Source organism: Myxine glutinosa, chromosome 13 (assembly GCF_964187855.1).
Source record: "Myxine glutinosa chromosome 13, kmMyxGlut1.1, whole genome shotgun sequence".
NCBI classification, from domain to species: Eukaryota; Metazoa; Chordata; class Myxini; order Myxiniformes; family Myxinidae; genus Myxine; species Myxine glutinosa.
The window spans coordinates 59,255,086-59,273,164 of record NC_136273.1 but is presented as its reverse complement, the minus strand read 5'-3'; positions in this window follow the sequence as shown (position 1 = coordinate 59,273,164).

The window sequence follows — 18,079 nt, the reverse complement described above, 5'->3', positions numbered from 1 at the left end:
AAACCACTTTTGCACTTGTATTAGTGTGGAAAAAACACTTTTTGCACTTGTGATAGTGTTGAAAAACCACTTTTCGCACTTGTGTTAGTGTTGAAAAACCACTTTTCGCACTTGTGTTGGTGCAGGAAACCACTTTTGCACTTGTATTAGTGTGGAAAAAACACTTTTTGCACTTGTGATAGTGTTGAAAACCACTTTTTGCACTTGTGTTAGTTTTGAAAAACCACTTTTCGCACTTGTGTTGGTGCAGGAAACCACTTTTGCAATTGTATTAGTGTGGAAAAACCACTTTTCGCACTTGTGTTAGTGTTGAAAAACCACTTTTCGCACTTGTGTTAGTGTTGAAAAACCACTTTTCGCACTTGTGTTGGTGCAGGAAACCACTTTTGCACTTGTATTAGTGTGGAAAAACCACTTTTCGCACTTATGTTAGTGTTGAAAAACCACTTTTCGCACTTGTGTTGGTGCAGGAAACCACTTTTGCACTTGTATTATTGTGGAAAAAACACTTTTTGCACTTGTGATATTGTTGAAAAACCACTTTTCGCTCTTGTGTTAGTGTTGAAAAACCACTTTTCGCACTTGTGTTGGTGCAGGAAACCACTTTTGCACTTGTATTAGTGTGGAAAAAACACTCTTCGCACTTGTGTTAGTGTTGAAAAACCACTTTTCGCACTTGTGTTAGTGTTGAAAAACCACTTTACGCACTTGTGTTAGTGTTGAAAAACCACTTTTCGCACTTGTGTTGGTGCAGGAAACCACTTTTGCACTTGTATTAGTGTGGAAAAAACACTTTTTGCACTTGTGATAGTGTTGAAAAACCACTTTTCGCACTTGTGTTAGTGTTGAAAAACCACTTTTCGCACTTGTGTTGGTGCAGGAAACCACTTTTGCACTTGTATTAGTGTGGAAAAAACACTTTTTGCACTTGTGATAGTGTTGAAAACCACTTTTTGCACTTGTGTTAGTTTTGAAAAACCACTTTTCGCACTTGTGTTGGTGCAGGAAACCACTTTTGCACTTGTATTAGTGTGGAAAAACCACTTTTCGCACTTGTGTTAGTGTTGAAAAACCACATTTCGCACTTGTGTTAGTGTTGAAAAACCACTTTTCGCACTTGTGTTGGTGCAGGAAACCACTTTTGCACTTGTATTAGTGTGGAAAAACCACTTTTCGCACTTGTGTTATTGTTGAAAATCCACTTTTCGCACTTGTGTTGGTGCAGGAAACCACTTTTGCACTTGTATGTGTGGAAAAACCACTTTTCGCAATTGTGTTCGTGTGGAAAAACCACTTTTCGCACTTGTGTTGGTGCAGGAAACCACTTTTGCACTTGTATTAGTGTGGAAAAAACCACTTTTTGCACTTGTGATAGTGTTGAAAAACCACTTTTCGCACTTGTGTTAGTGTTGAAAAACCACTTTTCGCACTTGTGTTGGTGCAGGAAACCACTTTTGCACTTGTATTAGTGTGGAAAAACACTTTTTGCACTTGTGTTAGTGTTGAAAAACCACTTTTCGCACTTGTGTTAGTGTTGAAAAACCACTTTTCGCACTTGTGTTGGTGCAGGAAACCACTTTTGCACTTGTATTAGTGTGGAAAAACCACTTTTTGCACTTGTGATAGTGTTGAAAAACCACTTTTCGCACTTGTGTTAGTGTTGAAAAACCACTTTTCGCACTTGTGTTGGTGCAGGAAACCACTTTTGCACTTGTATTAGTGTGGAAAAACCACTTTTTGCACTTGTGATAGTGTTGAAAAACCACTTTTCGCACTTGTGTTAGTGTTGAAAAACCACTTTTTGCACTTGTGTTGGTGCAGGAAACCACTTTTGCACTTGTATTAGTGTGGAAAAACCACTTTTCGCACTTGTGTTAGTGTTGAAAAACCCTTTTCACACTTGTGTTAGTGTTGAAAAACCACTTTTCGCACTTGTGTTGGTGCAGGAAACCACTTTTGCACTTGTATTAGTGTGGAAAAAACACTTTTCGCACTTGTGTTAGTGTTGAAAACCCCACTTTTCGCACTTGTGATAGTGTTGAAAAACAACTTTTCGCACTTGTGTTAGTGTTGAAAAACCACGTTTCGCACTTGTGTTGGTGCAGGAAACCACTTTTGCACTTGTATTAGTGTGGAATAACCACTTTTCGCACTTGTGTTAGTGTTGAAAAACCACTTTTCGCACTTGTGTTAGTGTTGAAAAACCACTTTTCGCACTTGTGTTGGTGCAGGAAACCACTTTTGCACTTGGATTAGTGTGGAAAAAACACTTTTTGCACTTGTGATAGTGTTGAAAAACCACTTTTCGCACTTGTGTTAGTGTTGAAAAACCACTTTTCGCACTTGTGTTAGTGTTGAAAAACCACTTTTCGCACTTGTGTTGGTGCAGGAAACCACTTTTGCACTTGTATTAGTGTGGAAAAAACACTTTTCGCACTTGTGTTAGTGTTGAAAAACCACTTTTCGCACTTGTGTTAGTGTTGAAAAACCACTTTTCGCACTTGTGTTGGTGCAGGAAACCACTTTTGCACTTGTATTAGTGTGGAAAAAACACTTTTCGCACTTGTGTTATTGTTGAAAAACCACTTTTCGCACTTGTGGTAGTGTTGAAAAACCACTTTTCGCACTTGTGTTGGTGCAGGAAACCACTTTTGCACTTGTATTAGTGTGGAAAAAACACTTTTCGCACTTGTGTTAGTGTTGAAAAACCACTTTTCGCACTTGTGTTAGTGTTGAAAAACCACTTTTCGCACTTGTGTTTGTGCAGGAAACCACTTTTGCATTTGTATTAGTGTGGAAAAAACACTTTTTGCACTTGTGATAGTGTTGAAAAACCACTTTTCGCACTTGTGTTAGTGTTGAAAAACCACTTTTCGCACTTGTGTTGGTGCAGGAAACCACTTTTGCACTTGCATTAGTGTGGAAAAACCACTTTTCACACTTGTGTTAGTGATGAAAAACCACTTTTCGCACTTGTGTTAGTGTTGAAAAACCACTTTTCGCACCTGTGTTAGTGCAGGAAACCGCTTTTGCACTTGTATTAGTGTGGAAAAAACACTTTTTGCACTTGTGATAGTGTTGAAAAACCACTTTTCGCACTTGAGTTAGTGTTGAAAAACCACTTTTCGCACTTGTGTTGGTGCAGGAAACCACTTTTGCACTTGTATTAGTGTGCAAAAAACACTTTTTGCACTTGTATTAGTGTGGAAAAACCACTTTTTGCACTTGTGATAGTGTTGAAAAACCACTTTTCGCACTTGTGTTAGTGTTGAAAAACCACTTTTCGCACTTGTGTTGGTGCAGGAAACCACTTTTCGCACTTGTGTTAGTGTTGAAAAACCACTTTTTGCACTTGTGTTGGTGCAGGAAACCACTTTTGCACTTGTATTAGTGTGGAAAAACCACTTTTCGCACTTGTGTTAGTGTTGAAAAACCCTTTTCACACTTGTGTTAGTGTTGAAAAACCACTTTTCGCACTTGTGTTGGTGCAGGAAACCACTTTTGCACTTGTATTAGTGTGGAAAAAACACTTTTCGCACTTGTGTTAGTGTTGAAAACCCCACTTTTCGCACTTGTGATAGTGTTGAAAAACAACTTTTCGCACTTGTGTTAGTGTTGAAAAACCACGTTTCGCACTTGTGTTGGTGCAGGAAACCACTTTTGCACTTGTATTAGTGTGGAATAACCACTTTTCGCACTTGTGTTAGTGTTGAAAAACCACTTTTCGCACTTGTGTTAGTGTTGAAAAACCACTTTTCGCACTTGTGTTGGTGCAGGAAACCACTTTTGCACTTGGATTAGTGTGGAAAAAACACTTTTTGCACTTGTGATAGTGTTGAAAAACCACTTTTCGCACTTGTGTTAGTGTTGAAAAACCACTTTTCGCACTTGTGTTAGTGTTGAAAAACCACTTTTCGCACTTGTGTTGGTGCAGGAAACCACTTTTGCACTTGTATTAGTGTGGAAAAAACACTTTTCGCACTTGTGTTAGTGTTGAAAAACCACTTTTCGCACTTGTGTTAGTGTTGAAAAACCACTTTTCGCACTTGTGTTGGTGCAGGAAACCACTTTTGCACTTGTATTAGTGTAGAAAAAACACTTTTCGCACTTGTGTTATTGTTGAAAAAACACTTTTCGCACTTGTGGTAGTGTTGAAAAACCACTTTTCGCACTTGTGTTGGTGCAGGAAACCACTTTTGCACTTGTATTAGTGTGGAAAAAACACTTTTCGCACTTGTGTTAGTGTTGAAAAACCACTTTTCGCACTTGTGTTAGTGTTGAAAAACCACTTTTCGCACTTGTGTTTGTGCAGGAAACCACTTTTGCATTTGTATTAGTGTGGAAAAAACACTTTTTGCACTTGTGATAGTGTTGAAAAACCACTTTTCGCACTTGTGTTAGTGTTGAAAAACCACTTTTCGCACTTGTGTTGGTGCAGGAAACCACTTTTGCACTTGCATTAGTGTGGAAAAACCACTTTTCACACTTGTGTTAGTGATGAAAAACCACTTTTCGCACTTGTGTTAGTGTTGAAAAACCACTTTTCGCACCTGTGTTAGTGCAGGAAACCGCTTTTGCACTTGTATTAGTGTGGAAAAAACACTTTTTGCACTTGTGATAGTGTTGAAAAACCACTTTTCGCACTTGAGTTAGTGTTGAAAAACCACTTTTCGCACTTGTGTTGGTGCAGGAAACCACTTTTGCACTTGTATTAGTGTGCAAAAAACACTTTTTGCACTTGTATTAGTGTGGAAAAACCACTTTTTGCACTTGTGATAGTGTTGAAAAACCACTTTTCGCACTTGTGTTAGTGTTGAAAAACCACTTTTCGCACTTGTGTTGGTGCAGGAAACCACTTTTACACTTGTATTAGTGTGGAAAAACCACTTTTTGCACTTGTGATAGTGTTGAAAAACCACTTTTCGCACTTGTGTTAGTGTTGAAAAACCACTTTTCGCACTTGTGTTAGTGTTGAAAAACCACTTTTCGCACTTGTGTTGGTGCAGGGAACCACTTTTGCACTTGTATTAGTGTGGAAAAAACACTTTTCGCACTTATGTTAGTGTTGAAAAACCACTTTTCGCACTTGTGTTAGTGTTGAAAAACCACTTTTCGCACTTGTGTTGGTGCAGGAAACCACTTTTGCACTTGTATTATTGTGGAAAAAACACTTTTTGCACTTGTGATAGTGTTGAAAAACCACTTTTCGCTCTTGTGTTAGTGTTGAAAAACCACTTCTCGCACTTGTGTTGGTGCAGGAAACCACTTTTGCACTTGTATTAGTGTGGAAAAAACACTTCGCACTTGTGTTAGTGTTGAAAAACCACTTTTCGCACTTGTGTTAGTGTTGAAAAACCACTTTACGCACTTGTGTTAGTGTTGAAAAACCACTTTTCGCACTTGTGTTGGTGCAGGAAACCACTTTTGCACTTGTATTAGTGTGGAAAAAACACTTTTTGCACTTGTGATAGTGTTGAAAAACCACTTTTCGCACTTGTGTTAGTGTTGAAAAACCACTTTTCGCACTTGTGTTGGTGCAGGAAACCACTTTTGCACTTGTATTAGTGTGGAAAAAACACTTTTTGCACTTGTGATAGTGTTGAAAACCACTTTTTGCACTTGTGTTAGTTTTGAAAAACCACTTTTCGCACTTGTGTTGGTGCAGGAAACCACTTTTGCACTTGTATTAGTGTGGAAAAACCACTTTTCGCACTTGTGTTAGTGTTGAAAAACCACTTTTCGCACTTGTGTTAGTGTTGAAAAACCACTTTTCGCACTTGTGTTAGTGTTGAAAAACCACGTTTCGCACTTGTGTTGGTGCAGGAAACCACTTTTGCACTTGTATTAGTGTGGAATAACCACTTTTCGCACTTGTGTTAGTGTTGAAAAACCACTTTTCGCACTTGTGTTAGTGTTGAAAAACCACTTTTCGCACTTGTGTTGGTGCAGGAAACCACTTTTGCACTTGGATTAGTGTGGAAAAAACACTTTTTGCACTTGTGATAGTGTTGAAAAACCACTTTTCGCACTTGTGTTAGTGTTGAAAAACCACTTTTCGCACTTGTGTTAGTGTTGAAAAACCACTTTTCGCACTTGTGTTGGTGCAGGAAACCACTTTTGCACTTGTATTAGTGTGGAAAAAACACTTTTCGCACTTGTGTTAGTGTTGAAAAACCACTTTTCGCACTTGTGTTAGTGTTGAAAAACCACTTTTCGCACTTGTGTTGGTGCAGGAAACCACTTTTGCACTTGTATTAGTGTGGAAAAAACACTTTTCGCACTTGTGTTATTGTTGAAAAACCACTTTTCGCACTTGTGGTAGTGTTGAAAAACCACTTTTCGCACTTGTGTTGGTGCAGGAAACCACTTTTGCACTTGTATTAGTGTGGAAAAAACACTTTTCGCACTTGTGTTAGTGTTGAAAAACCACTTTCGCACTTGTGTTAGTGTTGAAAAACCACTTTTCGCACTTGTGTTTGTGCAGGAAACCACTTTTGCATTTGTATTAGTGTGGAAAAAACACTTTTTGCACTTGTGATAGTGTTGAAAAACCACTTTTCGCAATTGTGTTAGTGTTGAAAAACCACTTTTCGCACTTGTGTTGGTGCAAGGAAACCACTTTTGCACTTGCATTAGTGTGGAAAAACCACTTTTCACACTTGTGTTAGTGATGAAAAACCACTTTTCGCACTTGTGTTAGTGTTGAAAAACCACTTTTCGCACCTGTGTTAGTGCAGGAAACCGCTTTTGCACTTGTATTAGTGTGGAAAAAACACTTTTTGCACTTGTGATAGTGTTGAAAAACCACTTTTTCGCACTTGAGTTAGTGTTGAAAAACCACTTTTCGCACTTGTGTTGGTGCAGGAAACCACTTTTGCACTTGTATTAGTGTGCAAAAAACACTTTTTGCACTTGTATTAGTGTGGAAAAACCACTTTTTGCACTTGTGATAGTGTTGAAAAACACTTTTCGCACTTGTGTTAGTGTTGAAAAACCACTTTCGCACTTGTGTTGGTGCAGGAAACCACTTTTCGCACTTGTGTTAGTGTTGAAAAACCACTTTTTGCACTTGTGTTGGTGCAGGGAAACCACTTTTGCACTTGTATTAGTGTGGAAAAACCACTTTTCGCACTTTGTGTTAGTGTTGAAAAACCCTTTTCACACTTGTGTTAGTGTTGAAAAACCACTTTTTCGCACTTGTGTTGGTGCAGGAAACCACTTTTGCAACTTGTATTAGTGTGGAAAAAACACTTTTCGCACTTGTGTTAGTGTTGAAAACCCACTTTTCGCACTTGTGATAGTGTTGAAAAACAACTTTTCGCACTTGTGTTAGTGTTGAAAAACCACGTTTCGCACTTGTGTTGGTGCAGGAAACCACTTTTGCACTTGTATTAGTGTGGAATAACCACTTTTCGCACTTGTGTTAGTGTTGAAAAACCACTTTTCGCACTTGTGTTAGTGTTGAAAAACCACTTTTCGCACTTGTTGGTGCAGGAAACCACTTTTGCACTTGGATTAGTGTGGAAAAAACACTTTTTGCACTTGTGATAGTGTTGAAAAACCACTTTTCGCACTTGTGTTAGTGTTGAAAAACCACTTTTCGCACTTGTGTTAGTGTTGAAAAACCACTTTTCGCACTTGTGTTGGTGCAGGAAACCACTTTTGCACTTGTATTAGTGTGGAAAAAACACTTTTCGCACTTGTGTTAGTGTTGAAAAACCACTTTTCGCACTTGTGTTAGTGTTGAAAAACCACTTTTCGCACTTGTGTTGGTGCAGGAAACCACTTTTGCACTTGTATTAGTGTAGAAAAAACACTTTTCGCACTTGTGTTATTGTTGAAAAACCACTTTTCGCACTTGTGGTAGTGTTGAAAAACCACTTTTCGCACTTGTGTTGGTGCAGGAAACCACTTTTGCACTTGTATTAGTGTGGAAAAAACACTTTTCGCACTTGTGTTAGTGTTGAAAAACCACTTTTCGCACTTGTGTTAGTGTTGAAAAACCACTTTTCGCACTTGTGTTTGTGCAGGAAACCACTTTTGCACTTGTATGTGTGGAAAAACCACTTTTCGCAATTGTGTTCGTGTGGAAAAACCACTTTTCGCACTTGTGTTGGTGCAGGAAACCACTTTTGCACTTGTATTAGTGTGGAAAAACCACTTTTTGCACTTGTGATAGTGTTGAAAAACCACTTTTCGCACTTGTGTTAGTGTTGAAAAACCACTTTTCGCACTTGTGTTGGTGCAGGAAACCACTTTTGCACTTGTATTAGTGTGGAAAAACACTTTTTGCACTTGTGTTAGTGTTGAAAAACCACTTTTCGCACTTGTGTTAGTGTTGAAAAACCACTTTTCGCACTTGTGTTGGTGCAGGAAACCACTTTTGCACTTGTATTAGTGTGGAAAAACCACTTTTTGCACTTGTGATAGTGTTGAAAAACCACTTTTCGCACTTGTGTTAGTGTTGAAAAACCACTTTTCGCACTTGTGTTGGTGCAGGAAACCACTTTTGCACTTGTATTAGTGTGGAAAAACCACTTTTTGCACTTGTGATAGTGTTGAAAAACCACTTTTCGCACTTGTGTTAGTGTTGAAAAACCACTTTTTGCACTTGTGTTGGTGCAGGAAACCACTTTTGCACTTGTATTAATGTGGAAAAACCACTTTTCGCACTTGTGTTAGTGTTGAAAAACCATTTTCACACTTGTGTTAGTGTTGAAAAACCACTTTTCGCACTTGTGTTGGTGCAGGAAACCACTTTTGCACTTGTATTAGTGTGGAAAAAACACTTTTCGCACTTGTGTTAGTGTTGAAAACCCCACTTTTCGCACTTGTGATAGTGTTGAAAAACAACTTTTCGCACTTGTGTTAGTGTTGAAAAACCACGTTTCGCACTTGTGTTGGTGCAGGAAACCACTTTTGCACTTGTATTAGTGTGGAATAACCACTTTTCGCACTTGTGTTAGTGTTGAAAAACCACTTTTCGCACTTGTGTTAGTGTTGAAAAACCACTTTTCGCACTTGTGTTGGTGCAGGAAACCACTTTTGCACTTGGATTAGTGTGGAAAAAACACTTTTTGCACTTGTGATAGTGTTGAAAAACCACTTTTCGCACTTGTGTTAGTGTTGAAAAACCACTTTTCGCACTTGTGTTAGTGTTGAAAAACCACTTTTCGCACTTGTGTTGGTGCAGGAAACCACTTTTGCACTTGTATTAGTGTGGAAAAAACACTTTTCGCACTTGTGTTAGTGTTGAAAAACCACTTTTCGCACTTGTGTTAGTGTTGAAAAACCACTTTTCGCACTTGTGTTGGTGCAGGAAACCACTTTTGCACTTGTATTAGTGTGGAAAAAACACTTTTCGCACTTGTGTTATTGTTGAAAAACCACTTTTCGCACTTGTGGTAGTGTTGAAAAACCACTTTTCGCACTTGTGTTGGTGCAGGAAACCACTTTTGCACTTGTATTAGTGTGGAAAAAACACTTTTCGCACTTGTGTTAGTGTTGAAAAACCACTTTTCGCACTTGTGTTAGTGTTGAAAAACCACTTTTCGCACTTGTGTTTGTGCAGGAAACCACTTTTGCATTTGTATTAGTGTGGAAAAAACACTTTTTGCACTTGTGATAGTGTTGAAAAACCACTTTTCGCACTTGTGTTAGTGTTGAAAAACCACTTTTCGCACTTGTGTTGGTGCAGGAAACCACTTTTGCACTTGCATTAGTGTGGAAAAACCACTTTTCACACTTGTGTTAGTGATGAAAAACCACTTTTCGCACTTGTGTTAGTGTTGAAAAACCACTTTTCGCACCTGTGTTAGTGCAGGAAACCGCTTTTGCACTTGTATTAGTGTGGAAAAAACACTTTTTGCACTTGTGATAGTGTTGAAAAACCACTTTTCGCACTTGAGTTAGTGTTGAAAAACCACTTTTCGCACTTGTGTTGGTGCAGGAAACCACTTTTGCACTTGTATTAGTGTGCAAAAAACACTTTTTGCACTTGTATTAGTGTGGAAAAACCACTTTTTGCACTTGTGATAGTGTTGAAAAACCACTTTTCGCACTTGTGTTAGTGTTGAAAAACCACTTTTCGCACTTGTGTTGGTGCAGGAAACCACTTTTACACTTGTATTAGTGTGGAAAAACCACTTTTTGCACTTGTGATAGTGTTGAAAAACCACTTTTCGCACTTGTGTTAGTGTTGAAAAACCACTTTTCGCACTTGTGTTAGTGTTGAAAAACCACTTTTCGCACTTGTGTTGGTGCAGGGAACCACTTTTGCACTTGTATTAGTGTGGAAAAAACACTTTTCGCACTTATGTTAGTGTTGAAAAACCACTTTTCGCACTTGTGTTAGTGTTGAAAAACCACTTTTCGCACTTGTGTTGGTGCAGGAAACCACTTTTGCACTTGTATTATTGTGGAAAAAACACTTTTTGCACTTGTGATAGTGTTGAAAAACCACTTTTCGCTCTTGTGTTAGTGTTGAAAAACCACTTTTCGCACTTGTGTTGGTGCAGGAAACCACTTTTGCACTTGTATTAGTGTGGAAAAAACACTCTTCGCACTTGTGTTAGTGTTGAAAAACCACTTTTCGCACTTGTGTTAGTGTTGAAAAACCACTTTACGCACTTGTGTTAGTGTTGAAAAACCACTTTTCGCACTTGTGTTGGTGCAGGAAACCACTTTTGCACTTGTATTAGTGTGGAAAAAACACTTTTTGCACTTGTGATAGTGTTGAAAAACCACTTTTCGCACTTGTGTTAGTGTTGAAAAACCACTTTTCGCACTTGTGTTGGTGCAGGAAACCACTTTTGCACTTGTATTAGTGTGGAAAAAACACTTTTTGCACTTGTGATAGTGTTGAAAACCACTTTTTGCACTTGTGTTAGTTTTGAAAAACCACTTTTCGCACTTGTGTTGGTGCAGGAAACCACTTTTGCAATTGTATTAGTGTGGAAAAACCACTTTTCGCACTTGTGTTAGTGTTGAAAAACCACTTTTCGCACTTGTGTTAGTGTTGAAAAACCACTTTTCGCACTTGTGTTGGTGCAGGAAACCACTTTTGCACTTGTATTAGTGTGGAAAAACCACTTTTCGCACTTATGTTAGTGTTGAAAAACCACTTTTCGCACTTGTGTTGGTGCAGGAAACCACTTTTGCACTTGTATTATTGTGGAAAAAACACTTTTTGCACTTGTGATATTGTTGAAAAACCACTTTTCGCTCTTGTGTTAGTGTTGAAAAACCACTTTTCGCACTTGTGTTGGTGCAGGAAACCACTTTTGCACTTGTATTAGTGTGGAAAAAACACTCTTCGCACTTGTGTTAGTGTTGAAAAACCACTTTTCGCACTTGTGTTAGTGTTGAAAAACCACTTTACGCACTTGTGTTAGTGTTGAAAAACCACTTTTCGCACTTGTGTTGGTGCAGGAAACCACTTTTGCACTTGTATTAGTGTGGAAAAAACACTTTTTGCACTTGTGATAGTGTTGAAAAACCACTTTTCGCACTTGTGTTAGTGTTGAAAAACCACTTTTCGCACTTGTGTTGGTGCAGGAAACCACTTTTGCACTTGTATTAGTGTGGAAAAAACACTTTTTGCACTTGTGATAGTGTTGAAAACCACTTTTTGCACTTGTGTTAGTTTTGAAAAACCACTTTTCGCACTTGTGTTGGTGCAGGAAACCACTTTTGCACTTGTATTAGTGTGGAAAAACCACTTTTCGCACTTGTGTTAGTGTTGAAAAACCACATTTCGCACTTGTGTTAGTGTTGAAAAACCACTTTTCGCACTTGTGTTGGTGCAGGAAACCACTTTTGCACTTGTATTAGTGTGGAAAAACCACTTTTCGCACTTGTGTTATTGTTGAAAATCCACTTTTCGCACTTGTGTTGGTGCAGGAAACCACTTTTGCACTTGTATGTGTGGAAAAACCACTTTTCGCAATTGTGTTCGTGTGGAAAAACCACTTTTCGCACTTGTGTTGGTGCAGGAAACCACTTTTGCACTTGTATTAGTGTGGAAAAAACCACTTTTTGCACTTGTGATAGTGTTGAAAAACCACTTTTCGCACTTGTGTTAGTGTTGAAAAACCACTTTTCGCACTTGTGTTGGTGCAGGAAACCACTTTTGCACTTGTATTAGTGTGGAAAAACACTTTTTGCACTTGTGTTAGTGTTGAAAAACCACTTTTCGCACTTGTGTTAGTGTTGAAAAACCACTTTTCGCACTTGTGTTGGTGCAGGAAACCACTTTTGCACTTGTATTAGTGTGGAAAAACCACTTTTTGCACTTGTGATAGTGTTGAAAAACCACTTTTCGCACTTGTGTTAGTGTTGAAAAACCACTTTTCGCACTTGTGTTGGTGCAGGAAACCACTTTTGCACTTGTATTAGTGTGGAAAAACCACTTTTTGCACTTGTGATAGTGTTGAAAAACCACTTTTCGCACTTGTGTTAGTGTTGAAAAACCACTTTTTGCACTTGTGTTGGTGCAGGAAACCACTTTTGCACTTGTATTAGTGTGGAAAAACCACTTTTCGCACTTGTGTTAGTGTTGAAAAACCCTTTTCACACTTGTGTTAGTGTTGAAAAACCACTTTTCGCACTTGTGTTGGTGCAGGAAACCACTTTTGCACTTGTATTAGTGTGGAAAAAACACTTTTCGCACTTGTGTTAGTGTTGAAAACCCCACTTTTCGCACTTGTGATAGTGTTGAAAAACAACTTTTCGCACTTGTGTTAGTGTTGAAAAACCACGTTTCGCACTTGTGTTGGTGCAGGAAACCACTTTTGCACTTGTATTAGTGTGGAATAACCACTTTTCGCACTTGTGTTAGTGTTGAAAAACCACTTTTCGCACTTGTGTTAGTGTTGAAAAACCACTTTTCGCACTTGTGTTGGTGCAGGAAACCACTTTTGCACTTGGATTAGTGTGGAAAAAACACTTTTTGCACTTGTGATAGTGTTGAAAAACCACTTTTCGCACTTGTGTTAGTGTTGAAAAACCACTTTTCGCACTTGTGTTAGTGTTGAAAAACCACTTTTCGCACTTGTGTTGGTGCAGGAAACCACTTTTGCACTTGTATTAGTGTGGAAAAAACACTTTTCGCACTTGTGTTAGTGTTGAAAAACCACTTTTCGCACTTGTGTTAGTGTTGAAAAACCACTTTTCGCACTTGTGTTGGTGCAGGAAACCACTTTTGCACTTGTATTAGTGTGGAAAAAACACTTTTCGCACTTGTGTTATTGTTGAAAAACCACTTTTCGCACTTGTGGTAGTGTTGAAAAACCACTTTTCGCACTTGTGTTGGTGCAGGAAACCACTTTTGCACTTGTATTAGTGTGGAAAAAACACTTTTCGCACTTGTGTTAGTGTTGAAAAACCACTTTTCGCACTTGTGTTAGTGTTGAAAAACCACTTTTCGCACTTGTGTTTGTGCAGGAAACCACTTTTGCATTTGTATTAGTGTGGAAAAAACACTTTTTGCACTTGTGATAGTGTTGAAAAACCACTTTTCGCACTTGTGTTAGTGTTGAAAAACCACTTTTCGCACTTGTGTTGGTGCAGGAAACCACTTTTGCACTTGCATTAGTGTGGAAAAACCACTTTTCACACTTGTGTTAGTGATGAAAAACCACTTTTCGCACTTGTGTTAGTGTTGAAAAACCACTTTTCGCACCTGTGTTAGTGCAGGAAACCGCTTTTGCACTTGTATTAGTGTGGAAAAAACACTTTTTGCACTTGTGATAGTGTTGAAAAACCACTTTTCGCACTTGAGTTAGTGTTGAAAAACCACTTTTCGCACTTGTGTTGGTGCAGGAAACCACTTTTGCACTTGTATTAGTGTGCAAAAAACACTTTTTGCACTTGTATTAGTGTGGAAAAACCACTTTTTGCACTTGTGATAGTGTTGAAAAACCACTTTTCGCACTTGTGTTAGTGTTGAAAAACCACTTTTCGCACTTGTGTTGGTGCAGGAAACCACTTTTCGCACTTGTGTTAGTGTTGAAAAACCACTTTTTGCACTTGTGTTGGTGCAGGAAACCACTTTTGCACTTGTATTAGTGTGGAAAAACCACTTTTCGCACTTGTGTTAGTGTTGAAAAACCCTTTTCACACTTGTGTTAGTGTTGAAAAACCACTTTTCGCACTTGTGTTGGTGCAGGAAACCACTTTTGCACTTGTATTAGTGTGGAAAAAACACTTTTCGCACTTGTGTTAGTGTTGAAAACCCCACTTTTCGCACTTGTGATAGTGTTGAAAAACAACTTTTCGCACTTGTGTTAGTGTTGAAAAACCACGTTTCGCACTTGTGTTGGTGCAGGAAACCACTTTTGCACTTGTATTAGTGTGGAATAACCACTTTTCGCACTTGTGTTAGTGTTGAAAAACCACTTTTCGCACTTGTGTTAGTGTTGAAAAACCACTTTTCGCACTTGTGTTGGTGCAGGAAACCACTTTTGCACTTGGATTAGTGTGGAAAAAACACTTTTTGCACTTGTGATAGTGTTGAAAAACCACTTTTCGCACTTGTGTTAGTGTTGAAAAACCACTTTTCGCACTTGTGTTAGTGTTGAAAAACCACTTTTCGCACTTGTGTTGGTGCAGGAAACCACTTTTGCACTTGTATTAGTGTGGAAAAAACACTTTTCGCACTTGTGTTAGTGTTGAAAAACCACTTTTCGCACTTGTGTTAGTGTTGAAAAACCACTTTTCGCACTTGTGTTGGTGCAGGAAACCACTTTTGCACTTGTATTAGTGTAGAAAAAACACTTTTCGCACTTGTGTTATTGTTGAAAAAACACTTTTCGCACTTGTGGTAGTGTTGAAAAACCACTTTTCGCACTTGTGTTGGTGCAGGAAACCACTTTTGCACTTGTATTAGTGTGGAAAAAACACTTTTCGCACTTGTGTTAGTGTTGAAAAACCACTTTTCGCACTTGTGTTAGTGTTGAAAAACCACTTTTCGCACTTGTGTTTGTGCAGGAAACCACTTTTGCATTTGTATTAGTGTGGAAAAAACACTTTTTGCACTTGTGATAGTGTTGAAAAACCACTTTTCGCACTTGTGTTAGTGTTGAAAAACCACTTTTCGCACTTGTGTTGGTGCAGGAAACCACTTTTGCACTTGCATTAGTGTGGAAAAACCACTTTTCACACTTGTGTTAGTGATGAAAAACCACTTTTCGCACTTGTGTTAGTGTTGAAAAACCACTTTTCGCACCTGTGTTAGTGCAGGAAACCGCTTTTGCACTTGTATTAGTGTGGAAAAAACACTTTTTGCACTTGTGATAGTGTTGAAAAACCACTTTTCGCACTTGAGTTAGTGTTGAAAAACCACTTTTCGCACTTGTGTTGGTGCAGGAAACCACTTTTGCACTTGTATTAGTGTGCAAAAAACACTTTTTGCACTTGTATTAGTGTGGAAAAACCACTTTTTGCACTTGTGATAGTGTTGAAAAACCACTTTTCGCACTTGTGTTAGTGTTGAAAAACCACTTTTCGCACTTGTGTTGGTGCAGGAAACCACTTTTACACTTGTATTAGTGTGGAAAAACCACTTTTTGCACTTGTGATAGTGTTGAAAAACCACTTTTCGCACTTGTGTTAGTGTTGAAAAACCACTTTTCGCACTTGTGTTAGTGTTGAAAAACCACTTTTCGCACTTGTGTTGGTGCAGGGAACCACTTTTGCACTTGTATTAGTGTGGAAAAAACACTTTTCGCACTTATGTTAGTGTTGAAAAACCACTTTTCGCACTTGTGTTAGTGTTGAAAAACCACTTTTCGCACTTGCGTTGGTGCAGGAAACCACTTTTGCACTTGTATTATTGTGGAAAAAACACTTTTTGCACTTGTGATAGTGTTGAAAAACCACTTTTCGCTCTTGTGTTAGTGTTGAAAAACCACTTCTCGCACTTGTGTTGGTGCAGGAAACCACTTTTGCACTTGTATTAGTGTGGAAAAAACACTTCGCACTTGTGTTAGTGTTGAAAAACCACTTTTCGCACTTGTGTTAGTGTTGAAAAACCACTTTACGCACTTGTGTTAGTGTTGAAAAACCACTTTTCGCACTTGTGTTGGTGCAGGAAACCACTTTTGCACTTGTATTAGTGTGGAAAAAACACTTTTTGCACTTGTGATAGTGTTGAAAAACCACTTTTCGCACTTGTGTTAGTGTTGAAAAACCACTTTTCGCACTTGTGTTGGTGCAGGAAACCACTTTTGCACTTGTATTAGTGTGGAAAAAACACTTTTTGCACTTGTGATAGTGTTGAAAACCACTTTTTGCACTTGTGTTAGTTTTGAAAAACCACTTTTCGCACTTGTGTTGGTGCAGGAAACCACTTTTGCACTTGTATTAGTGTGGAAAAACCACTTTTCGCACTTGTGTTAGTGTTGAAAAACCACTTTTCGCACTTGTGTTAGTGTTGAAAAACCACTTTTCGCACTTGTGTTAGTGTTGAAAAACCACGTTTCGCACTTGTGTTGGTGCAGGAAACCACTTTTGCACTTGTATTAGTGTGGAATAACCACTTTTCGCACTTGTGTTAGTGTTGAAAAACCACTTTTCGCACTTGTGTTAGTGTTGAAAAACCACTTTTCGCACTTGTGTTGGTGCAGGAAACCACTTTTGCACTTGGATTAGTGTGGAAAAAACACTTTTTGCACTTGTGATAGTGTTGAAAAACCACTTTTCGCACTTGTGTTAGTGTTGAAAAACCACTTTTCGCACTTGTGTTAGTGTTGAAAAACCACTTTTCGCACTTGTGTTGGTGCAGGAAACCACTTTTGCACTTGTATTAGTGTGGAAAAAACACTTTTCGCACTTGTGTTAGTGTTGAAAAACCACTTTTCGCACTTGTGTTAGTGTTGAAAAACCACTTTTCGCACTTGTGTTGGTGCAGGAAACCACTTTTGCACTTGTATTAGTGTGGAAAAAACACTTTTCGCACTTGTGTTATTGTTGAAAAACCACTTTTCGCACTTGTGGTAGTGTTGAAAAACCACTTTTCGCACTTGTGTTGGTGCAGGAAACCACTTTTGCACTTGTATTAGTGTGGAAAAAACACTTTTCGCACTTGTGTTAGTGTTGAAAAACCACTTTTCGCACTTGTGTTAGTGTTGAAAAACCACTTTTCGCACTTGTGTTTGTGCAGGAAACCACTTTTGCATTTGTATTAGTGTGGAAAAAACACTTTTTGCACTTGTGATAGTGTTGAAAAACCACTTTTCGCACTTGTGTTAGTGTTGAAAAACCACTTTTCGCACTTGTGTTGGTGCAGGAAACCACTTTTGCACTTGCATTAGTGTGGAAAAACCACTTTTCACACTTGTGTTAGTGATGAAAAACCACTTTTCGCACTTGTGTTAGTGTTGAAAAACCACTTTTCGCACCTGTGTTAGTGCAGGAAACCGCTTTTGCACTTGTATTAGTGTGGAAAAAACACTTTTTGCACTTGTGATAGTGTTGAAAAACCACTTTTCGCACTTGAGTTAGTGTTGAAAAACCACTTTTCGCACTTGTGTTGGTGCAGGAAACCACTTTTGCACTTGTATTAGTGTGCAAAAAACACTTTTTGCACTTGTATTAGTGTGGAAAAACCACTTTTTGCACTTGTGATAGTGTTGAAAAACCACTTTTCGCACTTGTGTTAGTGTTGAAAAACCACTTTTCGCACTTGTGTTGGTGCAGGAAACCACTTTTCGCACTTGTGTTAGTGTTGAAAAACCACTTTTTGCACTTGTGTTGGTGCAGGAAACCACTTTTGCACTTGTATTAGTGTGGAAAAACCACTTTTCGCACTTGTGTTAGTGTTGAAAAACCCTTTTCACACTTGTGTTAGTGTTGAAAAACCACTTTTCGCACTTGTGTTGGTGCAGGAAACCACTTTTGCACTTGTATTAGTGTGGAAAAAACACTTTTCGCACTTGTGTTAGTGTTGAAAACCCCACTTTTCGCACTTGTGATAGTGTTGAAAAACAACTTTTCGCACTTGTGTTAGTGTTGAAAAACCACGTTTCGCACTTGTGTTGGTGCAGGAAACCACTTTTGCACTTGTATTAGTGTGGAATAA